Source organism: Aquarana catesbeiana, linkage group LG02 (assembly GCF_042186555.1).
Source record: "Aquarana catesbeiana isolate 2022-GZ linkage group LG02, ASM4218655v1, whole genome shotgun sequence".
Taxonomy (NCBI): Eukaryota; Metazoa; Chordata; class Amphibia; order Anura; family Ranidae; genus Aquarana; species Aquarana catesbeiana.
This window is the reverse complement of record NC_133325.1, coordinates 54,557,090-54,571,025: the sequence shown is the minus strand read 5'-3', so window position 1 is coordinate 54,571,025 and position 13,936 is coordinate 54,557,090. Positions and strand designations below refer to the sequence as shown.

Genomic DNA, 13,936 nt, shown 5'->3' with positions numbered 1-13,936 from the left:
TGGTGCTATGTCATCTAAATGTCATTAGTTATGCGACTCAGGTAGCGTTTCATAATACTTCACTGTAAACCTTAGAGAGATGGAGATCTACCTGAGCTATATGGGGATAGGTCAAAGATCACTGGGGTGCAGCCCCAATAAATAGTAAGGATGGCATAAAGAAAATAATGGCTTCAGTGAGAAACCTGGCATTCACTGTCATCCAGAAAAGTACAGAGGTCAGTAGGTTGCAGGGCAGAGTACGGGGGCCAGTAGGTTGCAGGGCAGAGTACGGGGGGCCCAGTAGGTTGCAGAGCAGAGTACGGGGGGCCCAGTAGGTTGCAGGGCAGAGTACGGGGGGCCCAGTAGGTTGCAGGGCAGAGTACGGGGGGCCCAGTAGGTTGCAGGGCAGAGTACGGGGGGCCCAGTAGGTTGCAGGGCAGAGTACGGGGGGCCCAGTAGGTTGCAGGGCAGAGTACGGGGGGCCCAGTAGGTTGCAGGGCAGAGTACGGGGGGCCCAGTAGGTTGCAGGGCAGAGTACGGGGGGCCCAGTAGGTTGCAGGGCAGAGTACGGGGGGCCCAGTAGGTTGCAGGGCAGAGTACGGGGGGCCCAGTAGGTTGCAGGGCAGAGTACGGGGGGCCCAGTAGGTTGCAGGGCAGAGTACGGGGGGCCCAGTAGGTTGCAGGGCAGAGTACGGGGGGCCCAGTAGGTTGCAGGGCAGAGTACGGGGGGCCCAGTAGGTTGCAGGGCAGAGTACGGGGGGCCCAGTAGGTTGCAGGGCAGAGTACGGGGGGCCCAGTAGGTTGCAGGGCAGAGTACGGGGGGCCAGTAGGTTGCAGGGCAGAGTACGGGGGGCCAGTAGGTTGCAGGGCAGAGTACGGGGGGCCAGTAGGTTGCAGGGCAGAGTACGGGGGGCCAGTAGGTTGCAGGGCAGAGTACGGGGGGCCAGTAGGTTGCAGGGCAGAGTACGGGGGGCCAGTAGGTTGTAGGGCAGAGTACGGGGGCAAGTAGGTTGCAGGGCAGAGTACGGGGCAAGTAGGTTGCAGGGCAGAGTACGGGGCAAGTAGGTTGCAGGGCAGAGTACGGGGCAAGTAGGTTGCAGGGCAGAGTACAGGGGGCCAGTAGATTGCAGGGCAGAGTACGGGGCTAGTAGGTTGCAGGTCAGAGTATGGGGGACCAGTAGTTTGCAGGGCAGAGTACAGAAGTCAGCAGTTGTCAGGGCAGAATACAGAAGTCAGCAGTTGTCAGGGCAGAGTACGGGGATCAGTAGTTGGCAGGACAAAGTATAGGGGTTAATAGTTTGCAATTTTTAGCGGGGAATAGTTGCAGCAGCCTCATAGGCGAGTATTCATGTTTTATATTTATTTTGTCTCACACTTCAACATCAAGCTGTGTACATGTATATCTATCCATCTTTCTCTATATAATTGAAAACACTATCATTCCTTTAATTTTGAACGTGTACAATATAAATTTTGACACCTCAAATTAGCATACCTTGAAACTCTTACAGTGCATCCGGAAAGTATTCATGGCGCTTCACTTTTTTCCCCTTTTTGTTATGTTACAGCCTTATTCCAAAATTGAATACATTTTTTATTATCTTCAAAATTTTACAAACATTACCCCATAATGACAACGTGAAAGAAGTTTAAAATCTTTGAAAATGTATTAAAAAAAAAAAAAAAAAATCCCATGTACATAAGTATTTCCAGCCTTTGCCATGACACTCAAAATTGAGCTCAGGTGCATCCTGCTTCCACTGATCATCCTTGAGATGCTGCTACAACTTGATTGGAGTCCACCTGTGATAAATTCAGTTGATTTGACATGATTTGGAAAGGCACACACCTGTCTATATAAGGTCCAACAGGTAACAGTGCATGTCGGGGCACAAACCAAGCCATGAAGTCTAAGGAATTGTCTGTAGACCTCCGAGACAGGATTGTATGGAGGCACAGACCTGGGGGAGGGTACAGAAAAGTTTCAGCAGCTTTGAAGGTCCCAATAAGCACAGTGGCCTCCATCATCCATAAATGAAAGAAGTTTGGAACCGCCAGGACTCTTTCTAGAGCTGGCCGCCTGGCCAAACAGAGATGGGGGAAGAAGGACCTTAGTCGGGGAGGTGACCAAGAACCTGATGGTCACTCTGACAGAGCTCCAGCATTTCTCTGTGGAGAGAGGAGACCCTTCCAGAAGAGCAACCATCTCTGCAGCACTCCACCAATCAGGTCTGTATGGTAGAGTGGATAGACGGAAGCCACTCCTCAATGAAAAGGCACACAAGAGCCTGCCTGGAGTTTGCCAAAAGCCACATGAAGGACTCTCAGACCATGAGAAACAAAATTATCTGGTCTGATGAAAGAAAGATTGAACTCTTTGGCCTGAATGGCAAGCATCATGTCTGGAGGAAACCAGGCACCGTTCATCACCTGGCCAATACGATCCCTACAGTGAAGCATAGTGGTGGCAGCATCATGCTGTGGGGATGTTTTTCAGCGGCAGGACCTGGGAGACTAGTCAGCATCAAGGGAAAGATAAATGCAGCAATGTACAGAGACATCCTTGATGAAAACCTGCTCCAGAGCACTCTGGAAATCAGACTGGGACGGAGGTTCATCCCCAGACTTGAACCCGATTTAACATCTATGGAGAGATCTTTACATGGCCTTGCACCAATGCTCCTCATCTAACCTGATGGCTCTTGGGAGGTCCTGCAAAGAAGAATGGGAGAAACTGCCCAAAAATAGGTGTGCCAAGCTTGTAGCATCATACTCAAAAAGACTTGAGGCTGTAATTGGTGCCAAAGGTGCTTCAACAAAGAATTGAGCAAAAGCTTTGAATACTTATGTACGTGGGATTTTTGTTTTGTTTTTTTATTTGTAATAAATTTGCAAAGATTTCAAAAACTTATTTCACGTTGTCATTATGGGGTATTGTTTGTAGAATTGTGAGGAAAATAATTGAATCCATTTTGGAATACGGCTGTAACATACCAAAATGTGTAAAAAGTTAAGCGCTGTGAATACTTTCCGGATGCACTGTATGATTTATTCCCCCACTCCACTGTTATTTGGAAAGTGAGTCCCCTTTCAAGATTGGGAAGCCATCTCAGGAGTCCAATAATGGTGTATGAATAGTCAGATGTAACACAGATGTTATTCATTTCATTCATTAGTAGCAGCAGAGATCAGGAAGAAACTCCTATTATATATTGAAGGGCAGCTTTAACAGATCTGCAGATAATAGAATTTGATTGTCTCCTGGGATTTTTCGAGACGCCTTCTGGATGTAGTGTTGTACTCCTGTACTAAAGTACTTCTACAGCAGAAAATACTGTATTCTCATATAAAGATAATACTTGTTACTAAATACTATAATTACATTTCACCAAAACGTTTTTTTCAAAAAGATTTAAAACCTTAAGCTGACCAAACACGTGTAGAATTTTGTTACATTTTTTTTGTTTTAAGAACATTCTTTTGATTTTCTAATCAGTGTGGTCAAATCGACGTTGGTTTTTGACCATAGTGATGAAAAAAATTGAGCGCAAGATGGAAATTTTTCCTGACAGAACAGATTTCTAGCAGTGTGAGTGTGGTTTTCATTCGAGAAAATCACATTAAATTTTAAAATCAATTGTTAAAGCAAACAAAATTTTGAAGTACTTTTCAATGGTCATCAAATGTAGTGTGAATTTTCATATGAACGTTTGAACCAATATTTATACAAACATTAGTTTGAAAGTCTACCAGTGTGTGCATACCTCCCAACTTAGAGATGGGAATGAGGTACACCTATCAGCAAAAGTATGCAGGCATAGGACACACCCCCTGCCACACCCCCTTAAAGGAGAATTGTACAAAAAAAACAAGATTGGTTAAACCCACAAGTGCTTTTTTTTTTTAAACACTATTATTCCTTTATATTGGCTTTTGGAATTTACAAATACAGCAATTTAGAAATCAGATGAAAGGTTTAGCACTGGAAACCACTTTTTGATAGATATACAACTATATAGATCAGACCAAAATGAGGGACAAATGAGGGGGACAGAGGGACATTGCTCCAAATCAGGGACAGTTGGGAGCTATGGTGTATGGCCAACTCAAAGCGATCGTAAACCCTTGTTTAAAAAAAAAAAAAAAAAAAAAAAATAGCAAACATGTCATACTTACCCTCTGTGCAATGGTTTTGCTTCAGAGCAGCCCGGATCCTTCTCTTCTCGGGTCTCACGCCGGCGCTCCTAGCGCCTACCTCCTGCCGGGTGCCCCTACAGCAACCAGTTTGCCTTGGGGCACACAAGAAGGCGCGCTCCCGATCCACAGCTCTGTGTGTCCATTCACACAAGGAGCCTCTGCTCAGCCCTGCCCCTTCATCTACTGATTGGCTCACTGGCTGTGATTGACAGTAGCGGGAGCCAATGGCCAATTCTGGATTTTCACTTAAGTTTCATCAGGAAGGAAGTGTACAAATGACCCATTCCTCTTCTCTGACAGTCAGGTGCTTGAGATGAATAGCTTCTGTATTTGGAGTTTCCTTATCTTTAACATTGCTGATATGGCGTTCTCACCATTCAATGTACTTCAAGCCGCAGATGTGAAAGATCTTACCGTATTTCTGGAGAAGTAGAAGCGTTCTGTTTATTTTTGTGACCTTGATTGTTCTATTGTTCATACGTGAGCCTATTTTTACGTTGGTTTGAGTTGGCCATATACCATAGCTCCCAACTGTCCCTGATTTGGAGCAATGTCCCTCTGTCCCCCTCATTTGTCCCTCATTTTGGTCTGATCTATATAGTTGTATATAAAATGAACTTTTTATCTATTAATGGCTCCCGCTGCTGCCAAATGCCAATCAGGAGTGCGATTCCCTGGAGAGGCGAGGCTCTCGGGGACATCGCTGATTCGAGATGGGGCTCAGGTAAGTCTTAGGGGGGCTACTGCACACAGTTGTTTTTACCTTCATGCATATAATGCATGAAGGTGAAAACCTTGTGCCTTTACAACCACTTTAACTCTGGGCTTAGGGTTTCCCCTACCTCAGGCTTCAACACCCCTAACCCTTAAAAAGAAATCCCATACATACCCCTTTTCCAGGTGTCTATGGTCTAGCCTGGTGGTGTCACAGGTCCTTTTCTTCCTTCCGTGGTACGCGAATCTTGAATTGCTGCAGACAGCAGTACCACATAAAGACGCAACACGAACCTGCAGCATTCTTCTGTAAGTCCAGGGTAGGCAGAGACATGACACCCTGGACTCACCTGAAGTGGGTTGAATGGCACTGGGCGTCACGCAACATGTAGGAGGGATAACAGGAGGATGCAGTTGCATTTCAAAATGCATTTGATAATTTTTCTTTTATGTATATATAACTGCAAATTATTTTTAGAAAATGGTAATGCAGAATGTGCAGTCATGTACAGAACATGACTTTTTGATATCAATCAAGTTACTGTCACTGGGTCCCTACAGAAAGCCACAAATAGCCCAAACGTAAAAATAGGCTCACGTATGAACAATAGAACAATCAAAGTCACAAAAATAAACAGAACGCGTCTACTTCTCCAGAAATACGGTAAGAACTTTCACATCTGCGGCTTGAAGTACATTGAATGGTGAGAACGCCATACTAGCAACGTGAAAGATAAGGAAACTCCAAATACAGAAGCTATTCATCTCAAGTACCTGACTGTCAGAGAAGAGGAATGGGTCATTTGTACACTTCCTTCCTGATGAAACTTAAGTGAAAAGCCAGAATTACAGGAAGAGAACTTCTGATACTGGAATGGGGGGTGTTACTATAATTAATTGCATCATTTATTATTGTTGACAAATAGTCGTTATTACTTCAGTAATTTTCTTTAATTAGATCTCTACTTGAAATAAGGAATTAGATGCATGTTCATAAAGCTATTTACACAGCAGTCATTGCCTTGAAGGGTAAATCTACTTTTGTGAAAAAAAATATAGTAAATTAAAAAAAAAAAAAATATATATCATCGCATGTACACCATTTTGTCAAAAGTATTGTGACGCCTGCCCTTACACACATGAACTTTAATGGCATCCCAGTCTTAGTCTGTAGGGTTCAATATTGAGTTGGCCCACCCTTTGCAGCTATAACAGCTTCAACTCTTCTGGAAAGGCTGTCCACAAGGTTTAGGAGTGTGTCTATGGGAATGTTTGACCATTCTTCCAGAAGAGCATTTGTGAGGTCAGGCACTGATGTTGGACAAGAAGGCCTGGCTCACAGTCTCTGCTCTAATTCATCCTAAAGGTGTTCTATCAGGTTGAGGCCAGGACTTTGCAGGTCCTTCAAGTTCCTCCACCCCACTCTCATTCATTCATGTCTTTATGGACCTTGCTTTGTGCACTGGTGCACAGTCATGTTGGAACACGAAGTGGCCATCCCCAAAATATTCCCACAAATTTGAGAGCATGAAATTGTCCAAAATGTCTTGGTACGCTGACGCCTTAAGAGTTCCCTTCACTGGAACTGAGGGTCCAAGCCCAACCCCTGAAAAAGAGCCTCACACCATAATCCCCACTCCACCAAATGATTTGGACCAGTGCACAAAGCAAGGTCAATAAAGACATGGGTGAGCGAGTTTGGGGTGGAGGAACTTGACTGGCCTGAACAGAGTCCTGACCTCAACCTGACAGAACACCTTTGGGATGAATTAGAGCGGAGACTGCGAGCCAGGCCTTCTCATCCAACATCAGTGCCTGACCTTACAAATGCGCTTCTGGAAGAATGGTCAAACATTCTCATAGACACACTCCTAAACCTTGTGGACAGCCTTCCCAGAAGAGTTGAAGCTGTTATAGCTGCAAAGGGCGGGCCAACTCAATATTGAACCCTACGGAATAAGACTGGGATGCCATTAAAGTTCATGTACGTGTAAAGGCAGGCAGAGACAAACATTTAAATGCTGAAATGGAACACTGAAATCTTACCTCTGGGTCAATGACCGGTAATCAACTGAGGTTTCCATGTGCTGTTAAAATGTTGTGGTCTCCAAAACAGGTGGAAAAAGAAAAATATCTGAAAAAGAGAGACAAACATATTTAGGTTCAATATTGATTATATTTGCTTTTTAGATGTTTTTTCCCCCCACAAGTAAATAAAAATGATATGGTTACCCTGAACATCTTTGCTGACTGGCATTTTTCCACACTGGAAGAACACCGGGCACCGCTAGGACACATAGAAAGGGCCCCATTCGCACTGCAATGCAGCCTGGAGATGCAGTGCAATGAGCTGTAATAAAATGCAAACATGCTTCATTTTACTGCAACGGACAGGTAGGTCACCGCACAGCAGTCCAATGCACTACGATGCTGCTTTGGGCACTTCAAATAAAGTTGACAAAAAATAAAAATAAAATAATGGGAAAATACTGAAACGCGCATCACACCAGTCCTTCACTGTGGCCAACTGCAGCCAAAAACGGACAACTGCCCACACACTAAACCAGAGCCTTTAGAGTGTGGCCCTTTATTTACCCAGTGCCATTTAGGAATATGAGCAAAACAAAACCAAAGAAATTCCCAGCTTAACTCACCAACCAGCCTACAACCAACCAAATTATCCTGCAAATGTGTGCAAACGAAACCCCTGTTTTTAACGCAAATACATGAGTAAGCTGCAGAACCACTTCATGGCACCCCAGTATTATTTGCAGTCCTAACTCTTTAAATTTTTGAGAGCCTCTATAGTAGAAGCACATGCATAATATAATGGATAGGCAGAGGGCAGGTGAGCCTGGAAGGAGCCAACCCCTCCTTAACCACTTCCCGCCAAGCCTTTAGCAGAATGACGGCCGGGTGGTGGATCAGTTATCCTGACTGGGCGTCATGACGCCCTGCAGGATAACAGCTGGTGCGCCCCCGTGGGGGCACCGCGGCGATCGGTGGTGCGGTGCGTCAGTCTGACACACCGCTACACCAATCTCGGTAAAGAGCCTCCGTCCAATCACGGCTGATCACCATGTAAATAGGAAGAGCCGTTGATCAGCTTTTCCTCACTCGCGATTGACAGACGCGAGTAGAGGAGAGTCGGTCAGCGGCTCTCCTGACAGGGGGGGTCTGCGCTGATTCTTTATCAGCACAGCGCCCCCTCGGATGCCCACTTCAGACCACCAGGGAAAAACATAATATGCGGATGGCCAGGTACATCCGGCATGGCCATTCACATGTGCCAACATATGCCCAATCAATGCCAATCAGTGCCCACAAATGGGCACTGACTGGCAGCATTATGAAAACAAAATTCAGTGATGCCCAGCAATGCCACCAGTGTCATCATTGCCTCCAATCAGTGCCCATGCGTGCCACCTATAAGTACCCATCAATGCCGCCTACGAGTGCCCATCAGTGCCGCCTACGAGTGCCCATCAGTGCCGCCTACGAGTGCCACCTAATCGGTGCCCATCAGTGCCGCCTTATCAGTGCCCATCAGTGCAGCCATATCAGTGCATGTCATTGAAGAAAACACACTTATTTACAAAAATATTTAATAGCAACAAAGAAAAACTTTTTTTTTTTTCAAAATTTCTGGTCTTTTATTTGTTGCGCAAAAAATAAAAAAAAATTGCAGAGGTGATCAAATACTGCCAAAAGAAAGCTTTATTTGTGGGAACAAAATGATAAAAAATTTGTTTGAGTACAGTGTCATATGACCGCGCAATTGTCATTCAAATTGCAACAGCGCTGAAAGCTGAAAATTGGCCTGGGCAGGAAGGTGTATAAGTGCCCGGTATTGAAGTAGTTAAAAATCACAGGGGCACACTGGACACCCAGCACATAGCACAATGGCCACTGCCCCCACCTATAACTGGCCTTTGCAGCAATGAGAACATGGCAGGGCAACCCATGCAAAACAGAACCAAAGAAATTCCCAGCTCAACTAACCAGTCTGCAACCAACTGTCTAATGCTAGCCATACACCTGTCGAAAAATTGTTTCGAACAAGTTTTTGAAAAACAAAAACACATGGTCGTGAGAGCAAACGATTTTGCCATCATGTAATCAAAGAATTTTGATAGATAAATCGTTCAACGGACATAAATTAATTCATTTTTTGTCACATATACCTAGTGCAAACTGTTCGGGCGAGAAACACATAAACCTTCCAATTTATCGTCCGTACGGGCCAAAGTTTTACAAACGTTTCCTTCGATTTTTTGGCTCAAAAACATCACAACCGATTTTCGATCTGTGCCCATTAACTGGACGATAAAACTAATGAACTGTCCAAATGACAGGTTTTCGAAAGATTTTTCGTCTAGCGTATGGCCACCATAAGTATACGTTAAAAACAGGGCCTTCATTTGCACACATTATGAATACAAGACCTGCAGTTTCTGTTGCGTGGCCAATCTACCTGTTAATCACTGTGAACCGAGATGTCTTTAGGTACCTCAGTACATGGAAACACTGTACTGTGCCTGAGTTAAGGGCAGATGGATTCCAGGAAGTAAAGGCTACGTGAATAATCTGCCCTAACTCAAGATGGCCACAGCCAGAAATGCTAGGGGGATGTTTTTCAACGTTATTTCTCAGCTAAGTAAAGTATGGAGACATGGATGGATGGGGGAAGAGTGTGTTGAATAATAAAAATAAAATAAACAGCCTTTTTGGTTTGTGGTCCTCTAATACGTGTTCCTCTTTACACCTTTCACCTCCCTTAACAACATCTGAGTATTAACCCCTTCATCTCCATCCTGCCATTGTATGCGACCAGTACATTAAAGTGGTTGTAAAGGCAGAAGGTTTTTTTTTTCTTTTTTTATCTTAATGCATTCTATGCATTAAGATAAAAAAAAAAAAAAAGTCTGTATGCAGCAGCCCCCCTAATACTTACCTGAGCCCCATCTCGATCCAGCGATTTTGCACGAGAGCTTCGGCAGTCCGGGACTCCTCATTGGCTGAGACAGCAGCGGGCACCATTGGCTCCAACTGTTGTCAATCAAAGCCAGTGAGTCGAGAGGGGGCGGGGCCGAGTCACACCTCCATGTCTAAATAGACACACAGAGCAGTGGCTCAGCTCGGGTGCCCCCATAGCAAGCTGCTTGCTGTGGGGGGCACTTGGCAGAAGGGCGGGGCCAGAAGCGCTGGCGAGAGACTCGAGAAGAGGCGGATCAGGGCTGCTCTGTGCAAAACCAACTGCACAGAACAGGTAAGTATAACATTTGTTATTTAAAAAAAAAAAAAGACTTTAATATCACTTTCACTTCACTCCTTCACTTCCTCCTTCCGTATACGACTTGTATATTTCATGTATCTAGTGCACTCATACACTGTGATTAACCCCCTCAGTACTGGCATGTTTCTTCATTCCCAAAAAATTGTGGGAAAATATGAGATTACCTTGGGGTGTCTACTAGCGATGGGCTCCGGCGTGTTTGGTTCGAGCTCGCCAGGAGGCCGTCACTGTAAACCGCCAATCATAGGCAGTGCGGCATTTCCCCACCGGCAGCTGCACAAACAAACACACGCTGCCTATGATTGGCGGTGTGCAGAGACGGCCTCCTGGCGGGCGTGATCCGAACACGCCCGAGCCCATCGCTAGTATCTACTTTCCCAAAAAGTTTCATTTTGGCGGTTTTCATGCTAAACTGGCATTCTTATTTTAAACAGTGAACAATGGAAACTGGTCTTTTTTACTTATTATAGTAAAAAAAAAAAAAAAAAAAAAAAAAAGCAGGTTTTAAATACCACCAAAAGAAAGTTTTTTTTTTTTTTTTATAAAAGGAAGGGAGTATAAACCAGTGTTAATTTTGGCAGCAAATTTCGATTTAGTCTTAGGACTAAAAAGGGGATTTTTGTTTTAGTCCCATTTTAGTCTTCTGAAATTGTTTTAGTTTTAGTCGTATTTAGTCGACTAAATCTCCAGTATATTTTAGTCGACTAAAATGTCCTACGTTTTAGTCGTCTAAAATCTAATGTGTAATTAAATTGTAATGCATTAGTTAACATTTCTCTACAATTTCCAAACTCATTATATACTGCTGGAGTGAAAAATCTAATATGTTATTTTTTATGGCATGAGATATGAACATGCACAACAGACCAGTGTTAATTTTGAAGTCAAATTTCAATTTAGTTTTAGTCTTAGTCTTTTGACTAAAATACCATTTTAGTTTTAGTCGTATTTTAGTCGACTATAATAGTACTCATTTAGTCGGCTAAAATGTTTTAGTCGTTTAAGTCGACAAAATTAACACTGGTATAAACACTCATTTGGGTACAGTATTGCAAGACAGTAATTGTCGGTCAAACTATCACAGCAATGAAAACTGAACAATGGCCTGGTAATGAAAGGGCATTACAGGCTGGTACTCAAGTGGGTAAGGAAAGAAAGAAACAGATAGAAAATGTGCACATGCTTATACTTTCATATCTGCACTTAAAAACAGTAACATTTAATATATTAGGACACATGCCCTTTTAAGCCCTTTGTTGTTACTGTCACTATGAAGAAAAATAACTGTGCCCCTATGAAGCAAAAAGGAGAGGGATGATTATTCTATAATCGCATTGTCATTTCCTGTCTGACCAGATCTCGGCTCAGATCAGTCTATACAGCCAGCGGTGGTGGATGCTCTTTAGGTTTTAGATGAGAATTCCAGTTTTGTATTGCATTAGGAGCAGCTGGTATTATTGCGAGACGTGACACGGGGTCTCAGCTACGCCATTGAATCATTAGAGACCTTTTAGAATGTGAAGGAAGATTACAGTGCTACAGAGCAGGCTGAGACCATGTGGAAACAACTTTTAACTTATTAGGATTATGTTGCCTTCAGCATCAATTAGCGGTTTTGGTCCAATTTAAAACAAATCTGCAGCCGATTAGTTTTATTGGATGCATAAAAAGGAAGACACAGAGCTGGCTCCAGGTAGTGGCGTGACCTGAGGGGGCATTGTATAGTCAATAGTGGTCACTCTTACTATAGGAGAGATATTAGGGTAAATCCTATAGGATGGACAAATGAGGGGGGACATGATTTACGGTCGTGAGTCGTTAGCCCTTATGATGCCAGCTCTGGAATGAAATGTCCTCTTTACAAAGCCACATGACCATTCTGGGATGCATCTTGGCTGATTATTTGTGCAGAAGGATCTTGGGGGGGGTTAGACCTAGTGTGTAGATTATGTTGCACCAGGGGCATGGCGTGATTTTAGGATGATATTCCGAGCCCGATTATTCCTTGTAGAAACAAGGTAGAAAAATCTGGACTGCCGCACTTCCGTGAAGAAAAAAGCACCTTTATTGTAGCAAAAAAATGAGTACAAATAGGTCACATAAAAAGTGGATGGTACAGGACAACCGCTAACGCGTTTCACATCAACCGATGCTTATTCATAGCTATGAATAAGCATTGATGTGAAACGCATTAGCAGTTGTCCTGTACCATCCACTTTTTATGTGACCTATTTGTACTCATTTTTTTGCTACAATAAAGGTGCTTTTTTTCTTCACGGAAGTGCGGCCGTCCAGATTTTTCTTCCTTGTTTTCTACAAATTTGCGCAGAGCCAGCACCTGTGAGGCTGAGTGAGGGCGTTCACTACCAGACAGGAGTGAGATCCCTGTGAGCTGGTTTTCTCTCCCGATTATTCCTTGACTCAGTGTGGAAAGATCCCTCCAATTTTTGGATTCAGATACCTTTGCTCTTCCTCCTTGGGTTGAATGTCATGAAACTAGTAGATGGTGGGCTGATATGTTTGCTCCATACACTGCGTGAATCAGGCAATACTGATACTTCCGGGCTACTCTTTCGGCCTTCAAATATTTGAAGCCAATTCACGGGCTCTACTAACAAAATTCATTATTCTGCTATGTTGTCCTCCATATGACCTGTTTGATGATTTTGTGGCTCTGATGGCCCTTTGCCCACCTCCGGAACCAATGTTTGGATACCTCTTGACCCACTGCAACTACTCTCTCCCTATTGGGTCCTGAATAAGACAAGTGATGAAAAGCGTTGACTTTGACCTTCTTACTGGAGATCCACAATTCTGTATTTATATTTATTGCCATCATTATGGATATAATTGATCATATGTGATATAATTGGGTCTCCTAGTTGTACTGTAGCAGGGTACTGTACCTTGAACTCTGCAAGACCTGAGGCCATTTAGGGTATTCCCCTTTTATCTGTGTTTTTAATAAGTATAATAAAGCTGGTTATATTTTATAAATATGTGTCGTCTCCCATGCGGAGCCTATAAAGTCTGGTTGTTATTACAGTGGACCCGGTTTATCTAGTCCACACTCTATTTCTAAATATTTCGGACGTGGCTTGTGGAAGTCAAATTAATTTATCTTTTTTTTACCTTAATTTTGGTTCCACTATTAACCTCAATGTATTTCAGTAACATGGTAAAATACAGTGAATTGTCCCAAATATCTACAAAGTTTCTCAGACAAAAAAACTCACCCATTTCACTTATCCCTAGTGCAGAGCCATATTGGGATAAATATTGTGCAGCTGATGGTAAGGGGCTACCATTCCACAGAAAGGACACACTGTTTTTCCTGTAAGGTAGGCTCACAATTTCTAAGAGTCTAACAAAGATGCTGCCAGGACTACGTGGAAAAAAAAAAAAAAAAAACAAGTGGGTCCATGACCCTGCCTTTAACAAAAGTGCATTAATAAGCCAAAACAGACAAGGATTTATGCCAGCGGAATTACCAAAGCACAGTAACGTGAATGGGCCCTAAAAGCTTTGAGGCATATGCCCCGAGCTCCTACAGAAGATTGTTCGGCCTCTGGTAGGGAGGGGGGTGGTCTAACAGCCTGACAGCGAGGATACAGTAGCATGATGTGCTTCCACAATGTTGGATTCTAAATCTTTATGTTCCTTGTAACACGCAGAGACTGGCTGTTTTTTTTTAAATTCTGTTCTATTACTGAGACCTAAGCTTGCACCATTATAACAGTGTAGGAA

General features: G+C 43.5%; 1 protein-coding gene across 2 annotated transcripts in view; it reads right to left on the bottom strand.

Moving 5' to 3' along the window:
- P2RY6 (pyrimidinergic receptor P2Y6) overlaps nt 1-13,936 on the bottom strand; it is a 146,775-nt gene that overhangs the window by 35,384 nt on the left and 97,455 nt on the right. For both annotated transcript variants that reach the window (XM_073612917.1, XM_073612916.1), the window contains exon 2: nt 6,940-7,027. The gene's annotated coding sequence lies outside the window, so the exon portion shown is untranslated. The remainder of the gene's footprint in view (nt 1-6,939; nt 7,028-13,936) is intronic.